At 40.4% G+C, this 21,327-nt stretch overlaps 31 non-coding genes across 31 annotated transcripts; all 31 read left to right on the forward strand.

The window, feature by feature from the left end:
* The first annotated feature begins 465 nt into the window (after positions 1-465).
* Positions 466-584, forward strand: LOC150026377 (5S ribosomal RNA). The gene has a single exon (XR_016522509.1). It is a non-coding gene; the product is annotated as a 5S ribosomal RNA (ribosomal RNA).
* A 558-nt stretch (positions 585-1,142) lies between these two features.
* Positions 1,143-1,261, forward strand: LOC150026378 (5S ribosomal RNA). Its single transcript, XR_016522510.1, has one exon. It is a non-coding gene; the product is annotated as a 5S ribosomal RNA (ribosomal RNA).
* Positions 1,262-1,819: 558 nt separating this feature from the next.
* LOC150026379 (5S ribosomal RNA) lies at positions 1,820-1,938 on the forward strand. The gene has a single exon (XR_016522511.1). It is a non-coding gene; the product is annotated as a 5S ribosomal RNA (ribosomal RNA).
* A 558-nt stretch (positions 1,939-2,496) lies between these two features.
* On the forward strand, positions 2,497-2,615 carry LOC150026380 (5S ribosomal RNA). The gene has a single exon (XR_016522512.1). It is a non-coding gene; the product is annotated as a 5S ribosomal RNA (ribosomal RNA).
* Positions 2,616-3,173: 558 nt separating this feature from the next.
* LOC150026381 (5S ribosomal RNA) lies at positions 3,174-3,292 on the forward strand. Its single transcript, XR_016522513.1, has one exon. It is a non-coding gene; the product is annotated as a 5S ribosomal RNA (ribosomal RNA).
* A 558-nt stretch (positions 3,293-3,850) lies between these two features.
* On the forward strand, positions 3,851-3,969 carry LOC150026382 (5S ribosomal RNA). Its single transcript, XR_016522514.1, has one exon. It is a non-coding gene; the product is annotated as a 5S ribosomal RNA (ribosomal RNA).
* Positions 3,970-4,526: 557 nt separating this feature from the next.
* On the forward strand, positions 4,527-4,645 carry LOC150026383 (5S ribosomal RNA). The gene has a single exon (XR_016522515.1). It is a non-coding gene; the product is annotated as a 5S ribosomal RNA (ribosomal RNA).
* Positions 4,646-5,202: 557 nt separating this feature from the next.
* On the forward strand, positions 5,203-5,321 carry LOC150026384 (5S ribosomal RNA). Its single transcript, XR_016522516.1, has one exon. It is a non-coding gene; the product is annotated as a 5S ribosomal RNA (ribosomal RNA).
* A 558-nt stretch (positions 5,322-5,879) lies between these two features.
* On the forward strand, positions 5,880-5,998 carry LOC150026385 (5S ribosomal RNA). The gene has a single exon (XR_016522517.1). It is a non-coding gene; the product is annotated as a 5S ribosomal RNA (ribosomal RNA).
* Positions 5,999-6,555: 557 nt separating this feature from the next.
* On the forward strand, positions 6,556-6,674 carry LOC150026386 (5S ribosomal RNA). Its single transcript, XR_016522518.1, has one exon. It is a non-coding gene; the product is annotated as a 5S ribosomal RNA (ribosomal RNA).
* A 558-nt stretch (positions 6,675-7,232) lies between these two features.
* LOC150026387 (5S ribosomal RNA) lies at positions 7,233-7,351 on the forward strand. The gene has a single exon (XR_016522519.1). It is a non-coding gene; the product is annotated as a 5S ribosomal RNA (ribosomal RNA).
* Positions 7,352-7,909: 558 nt separating this feature from the next.
* On the forward strand, positions 7,910-8,028 carry LOC150026388 (5S ribosomal RNA). The gene has a single exon (XR_016522520.1). It is a non-coding gene; the product is annotated as a 5S ribosomal RNA (ribosomal RNA).
* A 558-nt stretch (positions 8,029-8,586) lies between these two features.
* On the forward strand, positions 8,587-8,705 carry LOC150026389 (5S ribosomal RNA). Its single transcript, XR_016522521.1, has one exon. It is a non-coding gene; the product is annotated as a 5S ribosomal RNA (ribosomal RNA).
* Positions 8,706-9,263: 558 nt separating this feature from the next.
* On the forward strand, positions 9,264-9,382 carry LOC150026390 (5S ribosomal RNA). The gene has a single exon (XR_016522522.1). It is a non-coding gene; the product is annotated as a 5S ribosomal RNA (ribosomal RNA).
* A 557-nt stretch (positions 9,383-9,939) lies between these two features.
* On the forward strand, positions 9,940-10,058 carry LOC150026391 (5S ribosomal RNA). The gene has a single exon (XR_016522523.1). It is a non-coding gene; the product is annotated as a 5S ribosomal RNA (ribosomal RNA).
* A 557-nt stretch (positions 10,059-10,615) lies between these two features.
* Positions 10,616-10,734, forward strand: LOC150026392 (5S ribosomal RNA). The gene has a single exon (XR_016522524.1). It is a non-coding gene; the product is annotated as a 5S ribosomal RNA (ribosomal RNA).
* A 558-nt stretch (positions 10,735-11,292) lies between these two features.
* LOC150026393 (5S ribosomal RNA) lies at positions 11,293-11,411 on the forward strand. The gene has a single exon (XR_016522525.1). It is a non-coding gene; the product is annotated as a 5S ribosomal RNA (ribosomal RNA).
* A 557-nt stretch (positions 11,412-11,968) lies between these two features.
* Positions 11,969-12,087, forward strand: LOC150026394 (5S ribosomal RNA). The gene has a single exon (XR_016522526.1). It is a non-coding gene; the product is annotated as a 5S ribosomal RNA (ribosomal RNA).
* A 558-nt stretch (positions 12,088-12,645) lies between these two features.
* Positions 12,646-12,764, forward strand: LOC150026395 (5S ribosomal RNA). Its single transcript, XR_016522527.1, has one exon. It is a non-coding gene; the product is annotated as a 5S ribosomal RNA (ribosomal RNA).
* A 558-nt stretch (positions 12,765-13,322) lies between these two features.
* Positions 13,323-13,441, forward strand: LOC150026396 (5S ribosomal RNA). The gene has a single exon (XR_016522528.1). It is a non-coding gene; the product is annotated as a 5S ribosomal RNA (ribosomal RNA).
* Positions 13,442-13,998: 557 nt separating this feature from the next.
* Positions 13,999-14,117, forward strand: LOC150026397 (5S ribosomal RNA). Its single transcript, XR_016522529.1, has one exon. It is a non-coding gene; the product is annotated as a 5S ribosomal RNA (ribosomal RNA).
* A 558-nt stretch (positions 14,118-14,675) lies between these two features.
* LOC150026398 (5S ribosomal RNA) lies at positions 14,676-14,794 on the forward strand. Its single transcript, XR_016521924.1, has one exon. It is a non-coding gene; the product is annotated as a 5S ribosomal RNA (ribosomal RNA).
* Positions 14,795-15,352: 558 nt separating this feature from the next.
* Positions 15,353-15,471, forward strand: LOC150026399 (5S ribosomal RNA). The gene has a single exon (XR_016522530.1). It is a non-coding gene; the product is annotated as a 5S ribosomal RNA (ribosomal RNA).
* A 557-nt stretch (positions 15,472-16,028) lies between these two features.
* On the forward strand, positions 16,029-16,147 carry LOC150026400 (5S ribosomal RNA). The gene has a single exon (XR_016522531.1). It is a non-coding gene; the product is annotated as a 5S ribosomal RNA (ribosomal RNA).
* Positions 16,148-16,704: 557 nt separating this feature from the next.
* On the forward strand, positions 16,705-16,823 carry LOC150026401 (5S ribosomal RNA). The gene has a single exon (XR_016522532.1). It is a non-coding gene; the product is annotated as a 5S ribosomal RNA (ribosomal RNA).
* Positions 16,824-17,381: 558 nt separating this feature from the next.
* Positions 17,382-17,500, forward strand: LOC150026402 (5S ribosomal RNA). Its single transcript, XR_016522533.1, has one exon. It is a non-coding gene; the product is annotated as a 5S ribosomal RNA (ribosomal RNA).
* Positions 17,501-18,058: 558 nt separating this feature from the next.
* Positions 18,059-18,177, forward strand: LOC150026403 (5S ribosomal RNA). Its single transcript, XR_016522534.1, has one exon. It is a non-coding gene; the product is annotated as a 5S ribosomal RNA (ribosomal RNA).
* Positions 18,178-18,735: 558 nt separating this feature from the next.
* Positions 18,736-18,854, forward strand: LOC150026404 (5S ribosomal RNA). The gene has a single exon (XR_016522535.1). It is a non-coding gene; the product is annotated as a 5S ribosomal RNA (ribosomal RNA).
* Positions 18,855-19,412: 558 nt separating this feature from the next.
* On the forward strand, positions 19,413-19,531 carry LOC150026405 (5S ribosomal RNA). The gene has a single exon (XR_016522536.1). It is a non-coding gene; the product is annotated as a 5S ribosomal RNA (ribosomal RNA).
* A 558-nt stretch (positions 19,532-20,089) lies between these two features.
* LOC150026406 (5S ribosomal RNA) lies at positions 20,090-20,208 on the forward strand. The gene has a single exon (XR_016522537.1). It is a non-coding gene; the product is annotated as a 5S ribosomal RNA (ribosomal RNA).
* A 558-nt stretch (positions 20,209-20,766) lies between these two features.
* On the forward strand, positions 20,767-20,885 carry LOC150026407 (5S ribosomal RNA). Its single transcript, XR_016522538.1, has one exon. It is a non-coding gene; the product is annotated as a 5S ribosomal RNA (ribosomal RNA).
* Positions 20,886-21,327: the final 442 nt, after the last annotated feature.

The raw sequence follows: 21,327 nt of genomic DNA on the forward strand, positions 1-21,327 counted from the left end.
AGATTCGTTACGTCATGTCGAACAACTTTCATTTTTTACGCGTCTCCATCCGACTTCCCGATCAAAAGTTATGGCCGTTTGAAGTTTTCCACAAAAAATTCTCAGCAACTCAAAATCTCTCGTTGTTTTCCAACCTGTGAGGACTCCTCCGCCAAATATACCCCCAATAGAGTTACCAGAAAAAAATTTGGATGAAAAATCATTTTTTTACCTATTTTTAATGAATTTTTCAATATTACTGCCATGCCAAAATCTATCAAAAGTTATGACCACGAGTTCACCTTTTTCGTGCTATTTTTTTTTTTTTTTTTTTCTTGCTGACCCTCTAAATAAAAAAATTAAAGTACCTAGAAAAACGATCCTGAAATAGTGTTCTGTAGCGAGTTATCGCGTTCGGGGTCCAACCATTTTGAAACTGAAGCCCAATTGCAAATCCATATACGCATTGATCTTGCTACACTTGACAGGTGCGATCATACCAGCACTAATGCACCGGATCCCATCAGAACTCCGCAGCTAAGCGTGCTTGGGCGAGAGTAGTACTAGGATGGGTGACCTCCTGGGAAGTCCTCGTGTTGCACTTCTTTTTGTATTTATTGTTTTTCTTCCTGGCCTAAACAATCGAACCACGAGTTCAGTGAGTTATCGCGTTCGGGGCCCTTCGGGAATTGGCAACTAGATTCGTTACGTCATGTCGAACAACTTTCATTTTTTACGCGTCTCCATCCGACTTCCCGATCAAAAGTTATGGCCGTTTGAAGTTTTCCACAAAAAATTCTCAGCAACTCAAAATCTCTCGTTGTTTTCCAACCTGTGAGGACTCCTCCGCCAAATATACCCCCAATAGAGTTACCAGAAAAAAATTTGGATGAAAAATCATTTTTTTACCTATTTTTAATGAATTTTTCAATATTACTGCCATGCCAAAATCTATCAAAAGTTATGACCACGAGTTCACCTTTTTCGTGCTATTTTTTTTTTTTTTTTTTTCTTGCTGACCCTCTAAATAAAAAAATTAAAGTACCTAGAAAAACGATCCTGAAATAGTGTTCTGTAGCGAGTTATCGCGTTCGGGGTCCAACCATTTTGAAACTGAAGCCCAATTGCAAATCCATATACGCATTGATCTTGCTACACTTGACAGGTGCGATCATACCAGCACTAATGCACCGGATCCCATCAGAACTCCGCAGCTAAGCGTGCTTGGGCGAGAGTAGTACTAGGATGGGTGACCTCCTGGGAAGTCCTCGTGTTGCACTTCTTTTTGTATTTATTGTTTTTCTTCCTGGCCTAAACAATCGAACCACGAGTTCAGTGAGTTATCGCGTTCGGGGCCCTTCGGGAATTGGCAACTAGATTCGTTACGTCATGTCGAACAACTTTCATTTTTTACGCGTCTCCATCCGACTTCCCGATCAAAAGTTATGGCCGTTTGAAGTTTTCCACAAAAAATTCTCAGCAACTCAAAATCTCTCGTTGTTTTCCAACCTGTGAGGACTCCTCCGCCAAATATACCCCCAATAGAGTTACCAGAAAAAAATTTGGATGAAAAATCATTTTTTTACCTATTTTTAATGAATTTTTCAATATTACTGCCATGCCAAAATCTATCAAAAGTTATGACCACGAGTTCACCTTTTTCGTGCTATTTTTTTTTTTTTTTTTTTCTTGCTGACCCTCTAAATAAAAAAATTAAAGTACCTAGAAAAACGATCCTGAAATAGTGTTCTGTAGCGAGTTATCGCGTTCGGGGTCCAACCATTTTGAAACTGAAGCCCAATTGCAAATCCATATACGCATTGATCTTGCTACACTTGACAGGTGCGATCATACCAGCACTAATGCACCGGATCCCATCAGAACTCCGCAGCTAAGCGTGCTTGGGCGAGAGTAGTACTAGGATGGGTGACCTCCTGGGAAGTCCTCGTGTTGCACTTCTTTTTGTATTTATTGTTTTTCTTCCTGGCCTAAACAATCGAACCACGAGTTCAGTGAGTTATCGCGTTCGGGGCCCTTCGGGAATTGGCAACTAGATTCGTTACGTCATGTCGAACAACTTTCATTTTTTACGCGTCTCCATCCGACTTCCCGATCAAAAGTTATGGCCGTTTGAAGTTTTCCACAAAAAATTCTCAGCAACTCAAAATCTCTCGTTGTTTTCCAACCTGTGAGGACTCCTCCGCCAAATATACCCCCAATAGAGTTACCAGAAAAAAATTTGGATGAAAAATCATTTTTTTACCTATTTTTAATGAATTTTTCAATATTACTGCCATGCCAAAATCTATCAAAAGTTATGACCACGAGTTCACCTTTTTCGTGCTATTTTTTTTTTTTTTTTTTTCTTGCTGACCCTCTAAATAAAAAAATTAAAGTACCTAGAAAAACGATCCTGAAATAGTGTTCTGTAGCGAGTTATCGCGTTCGGGGTCCAACCATTTTGAAACTGAAGCCCAATTGCAAATCCATATACGCATTGATCTTGCTACACTTGACAGGTGCGATCATACCAGCACTAATGCACCGGATCCCATCAGAACTCCGCAGCTAAGCGTGCTTGGGCGAGAGTAGTACTAGGATGGGTGACCTCCTGGGAAGTCCTCGTGTTGCACTTCTTTTTGTATTTATTGTTTTTCTTCCTGGCCTAAACAATCGAACCACGAGTTCAGTGAGTTATCGCGTTCGGGGCCCTTCGGGAATTGGCAACTAGATTCGTTACGTCATGTCGAACAACTTTCATTTTTTACGCGTCTCCATCCGACTTCCCGATCAAAAGTTATGGCCGTTTGAAGTTTTCCACAAAAAATTCTCAGCAACTCAAAATCTCTCGTTGTTTTCCAACCTGTGAGGACTCCTCCGCCAAATATACCCCCAATAGAGTTACCAGAAAAAAATTTGGATGAAAAATCATTTTTTTACCTATTTTTAATGAATTTTTCAATATTACTGCCATGCCAAAATCTATCAAAAGTTATGACCACGAGTTCACCTTTTTCGTGCTATTTTTTTTTTTTTTTTTTTCTTGCTGACCCTCTAAATAAAAAAATTAAAGTACCTAGAAAAACGATCCTGAAATAGTGTTCTGTAGCGAGTTATCGCGTTCGGGGTCCAACCATTTTGAAACTGAAGCCCAATTGCAAATCCATATACGCATTGATCTTGCTACACTTGACAGGTGCGATCATACCAGCACTAATGCACCGGATCCCATCAGAACTCCGCAGCTAAGCGTGCTTGGGCGAGAGTAGTACTAGGATGGGTGACCTCCTGGGAAGTCCTCGTGTTGCACTTCTTTTTGTATTTATTGTTTTTCTTCCTGGCCTAAACAATCGAACCACGAGTTCAGTGAGTTATCGCGTTCGGGGCCCTTCGGGAATTGGCAACTAGATTCGTTACGTCATGTCGAACAACTTTCATTTTTTACGCGTCTCCATCCGACTTCCCGATCAAAAGTTATGGCCGTTTGAAGTTTTCCACAAAAAATTCTCAGCAACTCAAAATCTCTCGTTGTTTTCCAACCTGTGAGGACTCCTCCGCCAAATATACCCCCAATAGAGTTACCAGAAAAAAATTTGGATGAAAAATCATTTTTTTACCTATTTTTAATGAATTTTTCAATATTACTGCCATGCCAAAATCTATCAAAAGTTATGACCACGAGTTCACCTTTTTCGTGCTATTTTTTTTTTTTTTTTTTTCTTGCTGACCCTCTAAATAAAAAAATTAAAGTACCTAGAAAAACGATCCTGAAATAGTGTTCTGTAGCGAGTTATCGCGTTCGGGGTCCAACCATTTTGAAACTGAAGCCCAATTGCAAATCCATATACGCATTGATCTTGCTACACTTGACAGGTGCGATCATACCAGCACTAATGCACCGGATCCCATCAGAACTCCGCAGCTAAGCGTGCTTGGGCGAGAGTAGTACTAGGATGGGTGACCTCCTGGGAAGTCCTCGTGTTGCACTTCTTTTTGTATTTATTGTTTTTCTTCCTGGCCTAAACAATCGAACCACGAGTTCAGTGAGTTATCGCGTTCGGGGCCCTTCGGGAATTGGCAACTAGATTCGTTACGTCATGTCGAACAACTTTCATTTTTTACGCGTCTCCATCCGACTTCCCGATCAAAAGTTATGGCCGTTTGAAGTTTTCCACAAAAAATTCTCAGCAACTCAAAATCTCTCGTTGTTTTCCAACCTGTGAGGACTCCTCCGCCAAATATACCCCCAATAGAGTTACCAGAAAAAAATTTGGATGAAAAATCATTTTTTTACCTATTTTTAATGAATTTTTCAATATTACTGCCATGCCAAAATCTATCAAAAGTTATGACCACGAGTTCACCTTTTTCGTGCTATTTTTTTTTTTTTTTTTTCTTGCTGACCCTCTAAATAAAAAAATTAAAGTACCTAGAAAAACGATCCTGAAATAGTGTTCTGTAGCGAGTTATCGCGTTCGGGGTCCAACCATTTTGAAACTGAAGCCCAATTGCAAATCCATATACGCATTGATCTTGCTACACTTGACAGGTGCGATCATACCAGCACTAATGCACCGGATCCCATCAGAACTCCGCAGCTAAGCGTGCTTGGGCGAGAGTAGTACTAGGATGGGTGACCTCCTGGGAAGTCCTCGTGTTGCACTTCTTTTTGTATTTATTGTTTTTCTTCCTGGCCTAAACAATCGAACCACGAGTTCAGTGAGTTATCGCGTTCGGGGCCCTTCGGGAATTGGCAACTAGATTCGTTACGTCATGTCGAACAACTTTCATTTTTTACGCGTCTCCATCCGACTTCCCGATCAAAAGTTATGGCCGTTTGAAGTTTTCCACAAAAAATTCTCAGCAACTCAAAATCTCTCGTTGTTTTCCAACCTGTGAGGACTCCTCCGCCAAATATACCCCCAATAGAGTTACCAGAAAAAAATTTGGATGAAAAATCATTTTTTTACCTATTTTTAATGAATTTTTCAATATTACTGCCATGCCAAAATCTATCAAAAGTTATGACCACGAGTTCACCTTTTTCGTGCTATTTTTTTTTTTTTTTTTTCTTGCTGACCCTCTAAATAAAAAAATTAAAGTACCTAGAAAAACGATCCTGAAATAGTGTTCTGTAGCGAGTTATCGCGTTCGGGGTCCAACCATTTTGAAACTGAAGCCCAATTGCAAATCCATATACGCATTGATCTTGCTACACTTGACAGGTGCGATCATACCAGCACTAATGCACCGGATCCCATCAGAACTCCGCAGCTAAGCGTGCTTGGGCGAGAGTAGTACTAGGATGGGTGACCTCCTGGGAAGTCCTCGTGTTGCACTTCTTTTTGTATTTATTGTTTTTCTTCCTGGCCTAAACAATCGAACCACGAGTTCAGTGAGTTATCGCGTTCGGGGCCCTTCGGGAATTGGCAACTAGATTCGTTACGTCATGTCGAACAACTTTCATTTTTTACGCGTCTCCATCCGACTTCCCGATCAAAAGTTATGGCCGTTTGAAGTTTTCCACAAAAAATTCTCAGCAACTCAAAATCTCTCGTTGTTTTCCAACCTGTGAGGACTCCTCCGCCAAATATACCCCCAATAGAGTTACCAGAAAAAAATTTGGATGAAAAATCATTTTTTTACCTATTTTTAATGAATTTTTCAATATTACTGCCATGCCAAAATCTATCAAAAGTTATGACCACGAGTTCACCTTTTTCGTGCTATTTTTTTTTTTTTTTTTTTCTTGCTGACCCTCTAAATAAAAAAATTAAAGTACCTAGAAAAACGATCCTGAAATAGTGTTCTGTAGCGAGTTATCGCGTTCGGGGTCCAACCATTTTGAAACTGAAGCCCAATTGCAAATCCATATACGCATTGATCTTGCTACACTTGACAGGTGCGATCATACCAGCACTAATGCACCGGATCCCATCAGAACTCCGCAGCTAAGCGTGCTTGGGCGAGAGTAGTACTAGGATGGGTGACCTCCTGGGAAGTCCTCGTGTTGCACTTCTTTTTGTATTTATTGTTTTTCTTCCTGGCCTAAACAATCGAACCACGAGTTCAGTGAGTTATCGCGTTCGGGGCCCTTCGGGAATTGGCAACTAGATTCGTTACGTCATGTCGAACAACTTTCATTTTTTACGCGTCTCCATCCGACTTCCCGATCAAAAGTTATGGCCGTTTGAAGTTTTCCACAAAAAATTCTCAGCAACTCAAAATCTCTCGTTGTTTTCCAACCTGTGAGGACTCCTCCGCCAAATATACCCCCAATAGAGTTACCAGAAAAAAATTTGGATGAAAAATCATTTTTTTACCTATTTTTAATGAATTTTTCAATATTACTGCCATGCCAAAATCTATCAAAAGTTATGACCACGAGTTCACCTTTTTCGTGCTATTTTTTTTTTTTTTTTTTCTTGCTGACCCTCTAAATAAAAAAATTAAAGTACCTAGAAAAACGATCCTGAAATAGTGTTCTGTAGCGAGTTATCGCGTTCGGGGTCCAACCATTTTGAAACTGAAGCCCAATTGCAAATCCATATACGCATTGATCTTGCTACACTTGACAGGTGCGATCATACCAGCACTAATGCACCGGATCCCATCAGAACTCCGCAGCTAAGCGTGCTTGGGCGAGAGTAGTACTAGGATGGGTGACCTCCTGGGAAGTCCTCGTGTTGCACTTCTTTTTGTATTTATTGTTTTTCTTCCTGGCCTAAACAATCGAACCACGAGTTCAGTGAGTTATCGCGTTCGGGGCCCTTCGGGAATTGGCAACTAGATTCGTTACGTCATGTCGAACAACTTTCATTTTTTACGCGTCTCCATCCGACTTCCCGATCAAAAGTTATGGCCGTTTGAAGTTTTCCACAAAAAATTCTCAGCAACTCAAAATCTCTCGTTGTTTTCCAACCTGTGAGGACTCCTCCGCCAAATATACCCCCAATAGAGTTACCAGAAAAAAATTTGGATGAAAAATCATTTTTTTACCTATTTTTAATGAATTTTTCAATATTACTGCCATGCCAAAATCTATCAAAAGTTATGACCACGAGTTCACCTTTTTCGTGCTATTTTTTTTTTTTTTTTTTTCTTGCTGACCCTCTAAATAAAAAAATTAAAGTACCTAGAAAAACGATCCTGAAATAGTGTTCTGTAGCGAGTTATCGCGTTCGGGGTCCAACCATTTTGAAACTGAAGCCCAATTGCAAATCCATATACGCATTGATCTTGCTACACTTGACAGGTGCGATCATACCAGCACTAATGCACCGGATCCCATCAGAACTCCGCAGCTAAGCGTGCTTGGGCGAGAGTAGTACTAGGATGGGTGACCTCCTGGGAAGTCCTCGTGTTGCACTTCTTTTTGTATTTATTGTTTTTCTTCCTGGCCTAAACAATCGAACCACGAGTTCAGTGAGTTATCGCGTTCGGGGCCCTTCGGGAATTGGCAACTAGATTCGTTACGTCATGTCGAACAACTTTCATTTTTTACGCGTCTCCATCCGACTTCCCGATCAAAAGTTATGGCCGTTTGAAGTTTTCCACAAAAAATTCTCAGCAACTCAAAATCTCTCGTTGTTTTCCAACCTGTGAGGACTCCTCCGCCAAATATACCCCCAATAGAGTTACCAGAAAAAAATTTGGATGAAAAATCATTTTTTTACCTATTTTTAATGAATTTTTCAATATTACTGCCATGCCAAAATCTATCAAAAGTTATGACCACGAGTTCACCTTTTTCGTGCTATTTTTTTTTTTTTTTTTTTCTTGCTGACCCTCTAAATAAAAAAATTAAAGTACCTAGAAAAACGATCCTGAAATAGTGTTCTGTAGCGAGTTATCGCGTTCGGGGTCCAACCATTTTGAAACTGAAGCCCAATTGCAAATCCATATACGCATTGATCTTGCTACACTTGACAGGTGCGATCATACCAGCACTAATGCACCGGATCCCATCAGAACTCCGCAGCTAAGCGTGCTTGGGCGAGAGTAGTACTAGGATGGGTGACCTCCTGGGAAGTCCTCGTGTTGCACTTCTTTTTGTATTTATTGTTTTTCTTCCTGGCCTAAACAATCGAACCACGAGTTCAGTGAGTTATCGCGTTCGGGGCCCTTCGGGAATTGGCAACTAGATTCGTTACGTCATGTCGAACAACTTTCATTTTTTACGCGTCTCCATCCGACTTCCCGATCAAAAGTTATGGCCGTTTGAAGTTTTCCACAAAAAATTCTCAGCAACTCAAAATCTCTCGTTGTTTTCCAACCTGTGAGGACTCCTCCGCCAAATATACCCCCAATAGAGTTACCAGAAAAAAATTTGGATGAAAAATCATTTTTTTACCTATTTTTAATGAATTTTTCAATATTACTGCCATGCCAAAATCTATCAAAAGTTATGACCACGAGTTCACCTTTTTCGTGCTATTTTTTTTTTTTTTTTTTTCTTGCTGACCCTCTAAATAAAAAAATTAAAGTACCTAGAAAAACGATCCTGAAATAGTGTTCTGTAGCGAGTTATCGCGTTCGGGGTCCAACCATTTTGAAACTGAAGCCCAATTGCAAATCCATATACGCATTGATCTTGCTACACTTGACAGGTGCGATCATACCAGCACTAATGCACCGGATCCCATCAGAACTCCGCAGCTAAGCGTGCTTGGGCGAGAGTAGTACTAGGATGGGTGACCTCCTGGGAAGTCCTCGTGTTGCACTTCTTTTTGTATTTATTGTTTTTCTTCCTGGCCTAAACAATCGAACCACGAGTTCAGTGAGTTATCGCGTTCGGGGCCCTTCGGGAATTGGCAACTAGATTCGTTACGTCATGTCGAACAACTTTCATTTTTTACGCGTCTCCATCCGACTTCCCGATCAAAAGTTATGGCCGTTTGAAGTTTTCCACAAAAAATTCTCAGCAACTCAAAATCTCTCGTTGTTTTCCAACCTGTGAGGACTCCTCCGCCAAATATACCCCCAATAGAGTTACCAGAAAAAAATTTGGATGAAAAATCATTTTTTTACCTATTTTTAATGAATTTTTCAATATTACTGCCATGCCAAAATCTATCAAAAGTTATGACCACGAGTTCACCTTTTTCGTGCTATTTTTTTTTTTTTTTTTTTCTTGCTGACCCTCTAAATAAAAAAATTAAAGTACCTAGAAAAACGATCCTGAAATAGTGTTCTGTAGCGAGTTATCGCGTTCGGGGTCCAACCATTTTGAAACTGAAGCCCAATTGCAAATCCATATACGCATTGATCTTGCTACACTTGACAGGTGCGATCATACCAGCACTAATGCACCGGATCCCATCAGAACTCCGCAGCTAAGCGTGCTTGGGCGAGAGTAGTACTAGGATGGGTGACCTCCTGGGAAGTCCTCGTGTTGCACTTCTTTTTGTATTTATTGTTTTTCTTCCTGGCCTAAACAATCGAACCACGAGTTCAGTGAGTTATCGCGTTCGGGGCCCTTCGGGAATTGGCAACTAGATTCGTTACGTCATGTCGAACAACTTTCATTTTTTACGCGTCTCCATCCGACTTCCCGATCAAAAGTTATGGCCGTTTGAAGTTTTCCACAAAAAATTCTCAGCAACTCAAAATCTCTCGTTGTTTTCCAACCTGTGAGGACTCCTCCGCCAAATATACCCCCAATAGAGTTACCAGAAAAAAATTTGGATGAAAAATCATTTTTTTACCTATTTTTAATGAATTTTTCAATATTACTGCCATGCCAAAATCTATCAAAAGTTATGACCACGAGTTCACCTTTTTCGTGCTATTTTTTTTTTTTTTTTTTCTTGCTGACCCTCTAAATAAAAAAATTAAAGTACCTAGAAAAACGATCCTGAAATAGTGTTCTGTAGCGAGTTATCGCGTTCGGGGTCCAACCATTTTGAAACTGAAGCCCAATTGCAAATCCATATACGCATTGATCTTGCTACACTTGACAGGTGCGATCATACCAGCACTAATGCACCGGATCCCATCAGAACTCCGCAGCTAAGCGTGCTTGGGCGAGAGTAGTACTAGGATGGGTGACCTCCTGGGAAGTCCTCGTGTTGCACTTCTTTTTGTATTTATTGTTTTTCTTCCTGGCCTAAACAATCGAACCACGAGTTCAGTGAGTTATCGCGTTCGGGGCCCTTCGGGAATTGGCAACTAGATTCGTTACGTCATGTCGAACAACTTTCATTTTTTACGCGTCTCCATCCGACTTCCCGATCAAAAGTTATGGCCGTTTGAAGTTTTCCACAAAAAATTCTCAGCAACTCAAAATCTCTCGTTGTTTTCCAACCTGTGAGGACTCCTCCGCCAAATATACCCCCAATAGAGTTACCAGAAAAAAATTTGGATGAAAAATCATTTTTTTACCTATTTTTAATGAATTTTTCAATATTACTGCCATGCCAAAATCTATCAAAAGTTATGACCACGAGTTCACCTTTTTCGTGCTATTTTTTTTTTTTTTTTTTCTTGCTGACCCTCTAAATAAAAAAATTAAAGTACCTAGAAAAACGATCCTGAAATAGTGTTCTGTAGCGAGTTATCGCGTTCGGGGTCCAACCATTTTGAAACTGAAGCCCAATTGCAAATCCATATACGCATTGATCTTGCTACACTTGACAGGTGCGATCATACCAGCACTAATGCACCGGATCCCATCAGAACTCCGCAGCTAAGCGTGCTTGGGCGAGAGTAGTACTAGGATGGGTGACCTCCTGGGAAGTCCTCGTGTTGCACTTCTTTTTGTATTTATTGTTTTTCTTCCTGGCCTAAACAATCGAACCACGAGTTCAGTGAGTTATCGCGTTCGGGGCCCTTCGGGAATTGGCAACTAGATTCGTTACGTCATGTCGAACAACTTTCATTTTTTACGCGTCTCCATCCGACTTCCCGATCAAAAGTTATGGCCGTTTGAAGTTTTCCACAAAAAATTCTCAGCAACTCAAAATCTCTCGTTGTTTTCCAACCTGTGAGGACTCCTCCGCCAAATATACCCCCAATAGAGTTACCAGAAAAAAATTTGGATGAAAAATCATTTTTTTACCTATTTTTAATGAATTTTTCAATATTACTGCCATGCCAAAATCTATCAAAAGTTATGACCACGAGTTCACCTTTTTCGTGCTATTTTTTTTTTTTTTTTTTTCTTGCTGACCCTCTAAATAAAAAAATTAAAGTACCTAGAAAAACGATCCTGAAATAGTGTTCTGTAGCGAGTTATCGCGTTCGGGGTCCAACCATTTTGAAACTGAAGCCCAATTGCAAATCCATATACGCATTGATCTTGCTACACTTGACAGGTGCGATCATACCAGCACTAATGCACCGGATCCCATCAGAACTCCGCAGCTAAGCGTGCTTGGGCGAGAGTAGTACTAGGATGGGTGACCTCCTGGGAAGTCCTCGTGTTGCACTTCTTTTTGTATTTATTGTTTTTCTTCCTGGCCTAAACAATCGAACCACGAGTTCAGTGAGTTATCGCGTTCGGGGCCCTTCGGGAATTGGCAACTAGATTCGTTACGTCATGTCGAACAACTTTCATTTTTTACGCGTCTCCATCCGACTTCCCGATCAAAAGTTATGGCCGTTTGAAGTTTTCCACAAAAAATTCTCAGCAACTCAAAATCTCTCGTTGTTTTCCAACCTGTGAGGACTCCTCCGCCAAATATACCCCCAATAGAGTTACCAGAAAAAAATTTGGATGAAAAATCATTTTTTTACCTATTTTTAATGAATTTTTCAATATTACTGCCATGCCAAAATCTATCAAAAGTTATGACCACGAGTTCACCTTTTTCGTGCTATTTTTTTTTTTTTTTTTTCTTGCTGACCCTCTAAATAAAAAAATTAAAGTACCTAGAAAAACGATCCTGAAATAGTGTTCTGTAGCGAGTTATCGCGTTCGGGGTCCAACCATTTTGAAACTGAAGCCCAATTGCAAATCCATATACGCATTGATCTTGCTACACTTGACAGGTGCGATCATACCAGCACTAATGCACCGGATCCCATCAGAACTCCGCAGCTAAGCGTGCTTGGGCGAGAGTAGTACTAGGATGGGTGACCTCCTGGGAAGTCCTCGTGTTGCACTTCTTTTTGTATTTATTGTTTTTCTTCCTGGCCTAAACAATCGAACCACGAGTTCAGTGAGTTATCGCGTTCGGGGCCCTTCGGGAATTGGCAACTAGATTCGTTACGTCATGTCGAACAACTTTCATTTTTTACGCGTCTCCATCCGACTTCCCGATCAAAAGTTATGGCCGTTTGAAGTTTTCCACAAAAAATTCTCAGCAACTCAAAATCTCTCGTTGTTTTCCAACCTGTGAGGACTCCTCCGCCAAATATACCCCCAATAGAGTTACCAGAAAAAAATTTGGATGAAAAATCATTTTTTTACCTATTTTTAATGAATTTTTCAATATTACTGCCATGCCAAAATCTATCAAAAGTTATGACCACGAGTTCACCTTTTTCGTGCTATTTTTTTTTTTTTTTTTTTCTTGCTGACCCTCTAAATAAAAAAATTAAAGTACCTAGAAAAACGATCCTGAAATAGTGTTCTGTAGCGAGTTATCGCGTTCGGGGTCCAACCATTTTGAAACTGAAGCCCAATTGCAAATCCATATACGCATTGATCTTGCTACACTTGACAGGTGCGATCATACCAGCACTAATGCACCGGATCCCATCAGAACTCCGCAGCTAAGCGTGCTTGGGCGAGAGTAGTACTAGGATGGGTGACCTCCTGGGAAGTCCTCGTGTTGCACTTCTTTTTGTATTTATTGTTTTTCTTCCTGGCCTAAACAATCGAACCACGAGTTCAGTGAGTTATCGCGTTCGGGGCCCTTCGGGAATTGGCAACTAGATTCGTTACGTCATGTCGAACAACTTTCATTTTTTACGCGTCTCCATCCGACTTCCCGATCAAAAGTTATGGCCGTTTGAAGTTTTCCACAAAAAATTCTCAGCAACTCAAAATCTCTCGTTGTTTTCCAACCTGTGAGGACTCCTCCGCCAAATATACCCCCAATAGAGTTACCAGAAAAAAATTTGGATGAAAAATCATTTTTTTACCTATTTTTAATGAATTTTTCAATATTACTGCCATGCCAAAATCTATCAAAAGTTATGACCACGAGTTCACCTTTTTCGTGCTATTTTTTTTTTTTTTTTTTTCTTGCTGACCCTCTAAATAAAAAAATTAAAGTACCTAGAAAAACGATCCTGAAATAGTGTTCTGTAGCGAGTTATCGCGTTCGGGGTCCAACCATTTTGAAACTGAAGCCCAATTGCAAATCCATATACGCATTGATCTTGCTACACTTGACAGGTGCGATCATACCAGCACTAATGCACCGGATCCCATCAGAACTCCGCAGCTAAGCGTGCTTGGGCGAGAGTAGTACTAGGATGGGTGACCTCCTGGGAAGTCCTCGTGTTGCACTTCTTTTTGTATTTATTGTTTTTCTTCCTGGCCTAAACAATCGAACCACGAGTTCAGTGAGTTATCGCGTTCGGGGCCCTTCGGGAATTGGCAACTAGATTCGTTACGTCATGTCGAACAACTTTCATTTTTTACGCGTCTCCATCCGACTTCCCGATCAAAAGTTATGGCCGTTTGAAGTTTTCCACAAAAAATTCTCAGCAACTCAAAATCTCTCGTTGTTTTCCAACCTGTGAGGACTCCTCCGCCAAATATACCCCCAATAGAGTTACCAGAAAAAAATTTGGATGAAAAATCATTTTTTTACCTATTTTTAATGAATTTTTCAATATTACTGCCATGCCAAAATCTATCAAAAGTTATGACCACGAGTTCACCTTTTTCGTGCTATTTTTTTTTTTTTTTTTTCTTGCTGACCCTCTAAATAAAAAAATTAAAGTACCTAGAAAAACGATCCTGAAATAGTGTTCTGTAGCGAGTTATCGCGTTCGGGGTCCAACCATTTTGAAACTGAAGCCCAATTGCAAATCCATATACGCATTGATCTTGCTACACTTGACAGGTGCGATCATACCAGCACTAATGCACCGGATCCCATCAGAACTCCGCAGCTAAGCGTGCTTGGGCGAGAGTAGTACTAGGATGGGTGACCTCCTGGGAAGTCCTCGTGTTGCACTTCTTTTTGTATTTATTGTTTTTCTTCCTGGCCTAAACAATCGAACCACGAGTTCAGTGAGTTATCGCGTTCGGGGCCCTTCGGGAATTGGCAACTAGATTCGTTACGTCATGTCGAACAACTTTCATTTTTTACGCGTCTCCATCCGACTTCCCGATCAAAAGTTATGGCCGTTTGAAGTTTTCCACAAAAAATTCTCAGCAACTCAAAATCTCTCGTTGTTTTCCAACCTGTGAGGACTCCTCCGCCAAATATACCCCCAATAGAGTTACCAGAAAAAAATTTGGATGAAAAATCATTTTTTTACCTATTTTTAATGAATTTTTCAATATTACTGCCATGCCAAAATCTATCAAAAGTTATGACCACGAGTTCACCTTTTTCGTGCTATTTTTTTTTTTTTTTTTTTCTTGCTGACCCTCTAAATAAAAAAATTAAAGTACCTAGAAAAACGATCCTGAAATAGTGTTCTGTAGCGAGTTATCGCGTTCGGGGTCCAACCATTTTGAAACTGAAGCCCAATTGCAAATCCATATACGCATTGATCTTGCTACACTTGACAGGTGCGATCATACCAGCACTAATGCACTGGATCCCATCAGAACTCCGCAGCTAAGCGTGCTTGGGCGAGAGTAGTACTAGGATGGGTGACCTCCTGGGAAGTCCTCGTGTTGCACTTCTTTTTGTATTTATTGTTTTTCTTCCTGGCCTAAACAATCGAACCACGAGTTCAGTGAGTTATCGCGTTCGGGGCCCTTCGGGAATTGGCAACTAGATTCGTTACGTCATGTCGAACAACTTTCATTTTTTACGCGTCTCCATCCGACTTCCCGATCAAAAGTTATGGCCGTTTGAAGTTTTCCACAAAAAATTCTCAGCAACTCAAAATCTCTCGTTGTTTTCCAACCTGTGAGGACTCCTCCGCCAAATATACCCCCAATAGAGTTACCAGAAAAAAATTTGGATGAAAAATCATTTTTTTACCTATTTTTAATGAATTTTTCAATATTACTGCCATGCCAAAATCTATCAAAAGTTATGACCACGAGTTCACCTTTTTCGTGCTATTTTTTTTTTTTTTTTTTTCTTGCTGACCCTCTAAATAAAAAAATTAAAGTACCTAGAAAAACGATCCTGAAATAGTGTTCTGTAGCGAGTTATCGCGTTCGGGGTCCAACCATTTTGAAACTGAAGCCCAATTGCAAATCCATATACGCATTGATCTTGCTACACTTGACAGGTGCGATCATACCAGCACTAATGCACCGGATCCCATCAGAACTCCGCAGCTAAGCGTGCTTGGGCGAGAGTAGTACTAGGATGGGTGACCTCCTGGGAAGTCCTCGTGTTGCACTTCTTTTTGTATTTATTGTTTTTCTTCCTGGCCTAAACAATCGAACCACGAGTTCAGTGAGTTATCGCGTTCGGGGCCCTTCGGGAATTGGCAACTAGATTCGTTACGTCATGTCGAACAACTTTCATTTTTTACGCGTCTCCATCCGACTTCCCGATCAAAAGTTATGGCCGTTTGAAGTTTTCCACAAAAAATTCTCAGCAACTCAAAATCTCTCGTTGTTTTCCAACCTGTGAGGACTCCTCCGCCAAATATACCCCCAATAGAGTTACCAGAAAAAAATTTGGATGAAAAATCATTTTTTTACCTATTTTTAATGAATTTTTCAATATTACTGCCATGCCAAAATCTATCAAAAGTTATGACCACGAGTTCACCTTTTTCGTGCTATTTTTTTTTTTTTTTTTTCTTGCTGACCCTCTAAATAAAAAAATTAAAGTACCTAGAAAAACGATCCTGAAATAGTGTTCTGTAGCGAGTTATCGCGTTCGGGGTCCAACCATTTTGAAACTGAAGCCCAATTGCAAATCCATATACGCATTGATCTTGCTACACTTGACAGGTGCGATCATACCAGCACTAATGCACCGGATCCCATCAGAACTCCGCAGCTAAGCGTGCTTGGGCGAGAGTAGTACTAGGATGGGTGACCTCCTGGGAAGTCCTCGTGTTGCACTTCTTTTTGTATTTATTGTTTTTCTTCCTGGCCTAAACAATCGAACCACGAGTTCAGTGAGTTATCGCGTTCGGGGCCCTTCGGGAATTGGCAACTAGATTCGTTACGTCATGTCGAACAACTTTCATTTTTTACGCGTCTCCATCCGACTTCCCGATCAAAAGTTATGGCCGTTTGAAGTTTTCCACAAAAAATTCTCAGCAACTCAAAATCTCTCGTTGTTTTCCAACCTGTGAGGACTCCTCCGCCAAATATACCCCCAATAGAGTTACCAGAAAAAAATTTGGATGAAAAATCATTTTTTTACCTATTTTTAATGAATTTTTCAATATTACTGCCATGCCAAAATCTATCAAAAGTTATGACCACGAGTTCACCTTTTTCGTGCTATTTTTTTTTTTTTTTTTTCTTGCTGACCCTCTAAATAAAAAAATTAAAGTACCTAGAAAAACGATCCTGAAATAGTGTTCTGTAGCGAGTTATCGCGTTCGGGGTCCAACCATTTTGAAACTGAAGCCCAATTGCAAATCCATATACGCATTGATCTTGCTACACTTGACAGGTGCGATCATACCAGCACTAATGCACCGGATCCCATCAGAACTCCGCAGCTAAGCGTGCTTGGGCGAGAGTAGTACTAGGATGGGTGACCTCCTGGGAAGTCCTCGTGTTGCACTTCTTTTTGTATTTATTGTTTTTCTTCCTGGCCTAAACAATCGAACCACGAGTTCAGTGAGTTATCGCGTTCGGGGCCCTTCGGGAATTGGCAACTAGATTCGTTACGTCATGTCGAACAACTTTCATTTTTTACGCGTCTCCATCCGACTTCCCGATCAAAAGTTATGGCCGTTTGAAGTTTTCCACAAAAAATTCTCAGCAACTCAAAATCTCTCGTTGTTTTCCAACCTGTGAGGACTCCTCCGCCAAATATACCCCCAATAGAGTTACCAGAAAAAAATTTGGATGAAAAATCATTTTTTTACCTATTTTTAATGAATTTTTCAATATTACTGCCATGCCAAAATCTATCAAAAGTTATGACCACGAGTTCACCTTTTTCGTGCTATTTTTTTTTTTTTTTTTTTCTTGCTGACCCTCTAAATAAAAAAATTAAAGTACCTAGAAAAACGATCCTGAAATAGTGTTCTGTAGCGAGTTATCGCGTTCGGGGTCCAACCATTTTGAAACTGAAGCCCAATTGCAAATCCATATACGCATTGATCTTGCTACACTTGACAGGTGCGATCATACCAGCACTAATGCACCGGATCCCATCAGAACTCCGCAGCTAAGCGTGCTTGGGCGAGAGTAGTACTAGGATGGGTGACCTCCTGGGAAGTCCTCGTGTTGCACTTCTTTTTGTATTTATTGTTTTTCTTCCTGGCCTAAACAATCGAACCACGAGTTCAGTGAGTTATCGCGTTCGGGGCCCTTCGGGAATTGGCAACTAGATTCGTTACGTCATGTCGAACAACTTTCATTTTTTACGCGTCTCCATCCGACTTCCCGATCAAAAGTTATGGCCGTTTGAAGTTTTCCACAAAAAATTCTCAGCAACTCAAAATCTCTCGTTGTTTTCCAACCTGTGAGGACTCCTCCGCCAAATATACCCCCAATAGAGTTACCAGAAAAAAATTTGGATGAAAAATCATTTTTTTACCTATTTTTAATGAATTTTTCAATATTACTGCCATGCCAAAATCTATCAAAAGTTATGACCACGAGTTCACCTTTTTCGTGCTATTTTTTTTTTTTTTTTTTTCTTGCTGACCCTCTAAATAAAAAAATTAAAGTACCTAGAAAAACGATCCTGAAATAGTGTTCTGTAGCGAGTTATCGCGTTCGGGGTCCAACCATTTTGAAACTGAAGCCCAATTGCAAATCCATATACGCATTGATCTTGCTACACTTGACAGGTGCGATCATACCAGCACTAATGCACCGGATCCCATCAGAACTCCGCAGCTAAGCGTGCTTGGGCGAGAGTAGTACTAGGATGGGTGACCTCCTGGGAAGTCCTCGTGTTGCACTTCTTTTTGTATTTATTGTTTTTCTTCCTGGCCTAAACAATCGAACCACGAGTTCAGTGAGTTATCGCGTTCGGGGCCCTTCGGGAATTGGCAACTAGATTCGTTACGTCATGTCGAACAACTTTCATTTTTTACGCGTCTCCATCCGACTTCCCGATCAAAAGTTATGGCCGTTTGAAGTTTTCCACAAAAAATTCTCAGCAACTCAAAATCTCTCGTTGTTTTCCAACCTGTGAGGACTCCTCCGCCAAATATACCCCCAATAGAGTTACCAGAAAAAAATTTGGATGAAAAATCATTTTTTTACCTATTTTTAATGAATTTTTCAATATTACTGCCATGCCAAAATCTATCAAAAGTTATGACCACGAGTTCACCTTTTTCGTGCTATTTTTTTTTTTTTTTTTTTCTTGCTGACCCTCTAAATAAAAAAATTAAAGTACCTAGAAAAACGATCCTGAAATAGTGTTCTGTAGCGAGTTATCGCGTTCGGGGTCCAACCATTTTGAAACTGAAGCCCAATTGCAAATCCATATACGCATTGATCTTGCTACACTTGACAGGTGCGATCATACCAGCACTAATGCACCGGATCCCATCAGAACTCCGCAGCTAAGCGTGCTTGGGCGAGAGTAGTACTAGGATGGGTGACCTCCTGGGAAGTCCTCGTGTTGCACTTCTTTTTGTATTTATTGTTTTTCTTCCTGGCCTAAACAATCGAACCACGAGTTCAGTGAGTTATCGCGTTCGGGGCCCTTCGGGAATTGGCAACTAGATTCGTTACGTCATGTCGAACAACTTTCATTTTTTACGCGTCTCCATCCGACTTCCCGATCAAAAGTTATGGCCGTTTGAAGTTTTCCACAAAAAATTCTCAGCAACTCAAAATCTCTCGTTGTTTTCCAACCTGTGAGGACTCCTCCGCCAAATATACCCCCAATAGAGTTACCAGAAAAAAATTTGGATGAAAAATCATTTTTTTACCTATTTTTAATGAATTTTTCAATATTACTGCCATGCCAAAATCTATCAAAAGTTATGACCACGAGTTCACCTTTTTCGTGCTATTTTTTTTTTTTTTTTTTTCTTGCTGACCCTCTAAATAAAAAAATTAAAGTACCTAGAAAAACGATCCTGAAATAGTGTTCTGTAGCGAGTTATCGCGTTCGGGGTCCAACCATTTTGAAACTGAAGCCCAATTGCAAATCCATATACGCATTGATCTTGCTACACTTGACAGGTGCGATCATACCAGCACTAATGCACCGGATCCCATCAGAACTCCGCAGCTAAGCGTGCTTGGGCGAGAGTAGTACTAGGATGGGTGACCTCCTGGGAAGTCCTCGTGTTGCACTTCTTTTTGTATTTATTGTTTTTCTTCCTGGCCTAAACAATCGAACCACGAGTTCAGTGAGTTATCGCGTTCGGGGCCCTTCGGGAATTGGCAACTAGATTCGTTACGTCATGTCGAACAACTTTCATTTTTTACGCGTCTCCATCCGACTTCCCGATCAAAAGTTATGGCCGTTTGAAGTTTTCCACAAAAAATTCTCAGCAACTCAAAATCTCTCGTTGTTTTCCAACCTGTGAGGACTCCTCCGCCAAATATACCCCCAATAGAGTTACCAGAAAAAAATTTGGATGAAAAATCATTTTTTTACCTATTTTTAATGAATTTTTCAATATTACTGCCATGCCAAAATCTATCAAAAGTTATGACCACGAGTTCACCTTTTTCGTGCTATTTTTTTTTTTTTTTTTTTCTTGCTGACCCTCTAAATAAAAAAATTAAAGTACCTAGAAAAACGATCCTGAAATAGTGTTCTGTAGCGAGTTATCGCGTTCGGGGTCCAACCATTTTGAAACTGAAGCCCAATTGCAAATCCATATACGCATTGATCTTGCTACACTTGACAGGTGCGATCATACCAGCACTAATGCACCGGATCCCATCAGAACTCCGCAGCTAAGCGTGCTTGGGCGAGAGTAGTACTAGGATGGGTGACCTCCTGGGAAGTCCTCGTGTTGCACTTCTTTTTGTATTTATTGTTTTTCTTCCTGGCCTAAACAATCGAACCACGAGTTCAGTGAGTTATCGCGTTCGGGGCCCTTCGGGAATTGGCAACTAGATTCGTTACGTCATGTCGAACAACTTTCATTTTTTACGCGTCTCCATCCGACTTCCCGATCAAAAGTTATGGCCGTTTGAAGTTTTCCACAAAAAATTCTCAGCAACTCAAAATCTCTCGTTGTTTTCCAACCTGTGAGGACTCCTCCGCCAAATATACCCCCAATAGAGTTACCAGAAAAAAATTTGGATGAAAAATCATTTTTTTACCTATTTTTAATGAATTTTTCAATATTACTGCCATGCCAAAATCTATCAAAAGTTATGACCACGAGTTCACCTTTTTCGTGCTATTTTTTTTTTTTTTTTTTTCTTGCTGACCCTCTAAATAAAAAAATTAAAGTACCTAGAAAAACGATCCTGAAATAGTGTTCTGTAGCGAGTTATCGCGTTCGGGGTCCAACCATTTTGAAACTGAAGCCCAATTGCAAATCCATATACGCATTGATCTTGCTACACTTGACAGGTGCGATCATACCAGCACTAATGCACCGGATCCCATCAGAACTCCGCAGCTAAGCGTGCTTGGGCGAGAGTAGTACTAGGATGGGTGACCTCCTGGGAAGTCCTCGTGTTGCACTTCTTTTTGTATTTATTGTTTTTCTTCCTGGCCTAAACAATCGAACCACGAGTTCAGTGAGTTATCGCGTTCGGGGCCCTTCGGGAATTGGCAACTAGATTCGTTACGTCATGTCGAACAACTTTCATTTTTTACGCGTCTCCATCCGACTTCCCGATCAAAAGTTATGGCCGTTTGAAGTTTTCCACAAAAAATTCTCAGCAACTCAAAATCTCTCGTTGTTTTCCAACCTGTGAGGACTCCTCCGCCAAATATACCCCCAATAGAGTTACCAGAAAAAAATTTGGATGAAAAATCATTTTTTTACCTATTTTTAATGAATTTTTCAATATTACTGCCATGCCAAAATCTATCAAAAGTTATGACCACGAGTTCACCTTTTTCGTGCTATTTTTTTTTTTTTTTTTTCTTGCTGACCCTCTAAATAAAAAAATTAAAGTACCTA

The sequence above is a fragment of the Phaseolus vulgaris genome, chromosome 6 (assembly GCF_051622355.1).
Source record: "Phaseolus vulgaris cultivar YP4 chromosome 6, ASM5162235v1, whole genome shotgun sequence".
Lineage (NCBI taxonomy): Eukaryota > Viridiplantae > Streptophyta > Magnoliopsida > Fabales > Fabaceae > Phaseolus > Phaseolus vulgaris.